Below are 1,096 nucleotides of genomic sequence, written 5' to 3'. Positions count from 1 at the left end.
AAAAAAAAAAAAAACAACTGATTTAACATTAAATAACACGTAATATCCCAATAAAATTGAACAGATTTCAAAGTAATTCAATATAATCACTTAAATAACGTAAACACTTGCATTATTTAATATATTTTAAAGTGTTGATCATCAAAATTTAAAATTTATGTGTAGCTGAAATGCTAACACAACACCCCGATTACCATGAAAGTAGCAAAAAAAGTGTTACACAACACCCTAAGATTTTCTAGAGTTGAGTATATGTATGTAAACAAGGCAAAGGTTTATTACTGTATATACTGAGCGTTTTGGTTACTGCCACTTGCTTCGTTTTATCTGGCACTTATTGGGCAACAGAGTTGCCATCGCTTACAGACGCTTCAAGTATTTCTAAATTTTTGCATGCACTAGGATACAATCATGGGTGGTAATTTGTCGTTTGAAATATACAAATTGACAATTCGTTAGCCGTTTTAGGAAAACATCAAATGAAAATTGAATTTGAAAAGAAAGATGTGTCGAAGTTTTTAATAACAATACATATTAGTGTTAATAATAAAGTTTATATTAAAAACCAAATAAGCGTTGTTGCTGAAATAAAGTAAGATTAAGGTAAGATGTATAAATATATTAGAAATATGTCGAAGTTTTTAATAACTTTTTGTTTACAGAAGAATGCCGAAATCTTGTGTGTGGAGATGTGCGGCAGCTGAGTCCTTCTATAAATTTTTATATATACATACATATTTTTTAATTATTCTTATATACACTAGCCAGAAAAAGACTTCGCTCATGGTTTTATAATTTTAATTTTTCGCAAATAACATTATTAAAATTATATTGAGGCAGAATATTCTACAAATTGTTAATTTGTATATATATGGCATAGAAACTAAGATAACTGCATATTTCCCGTTAGAAACGAGCAGAAAAAGTCTCCGCTCATATGAATTTTATATACCCTGAACAGGGTATATAAATTTTGTCACGAAGTTTTTAACACCCAGAAGAAAGCGTCGGAGACCCTATAAAGTACACTTGTGCTCACACAATTAAGCCACATAAACGTTATGGTGTACAAATTCATAAAAGTTGAATTTTATTG

The sequence above is a fragment of the Bactrocera latifrons genome, unplaced genomic scaffold (genome assembly GCF_001853355.1).
Source record: "Bactrocera latifrons isolate USDA-ARS-PBARC rearing strain unplaced genomic scaffold, ASM185335v1 scaffold_748, whole genome shotgun sequence".
NCBI lineage: Eukaryota > Metazoa > Arthropoda > Insecta > Diptera > Tephritidae > Bactrocera > Bactrocera latifrons.
This window is presented reverse-complemented; position numbering follows the sequence as displayed.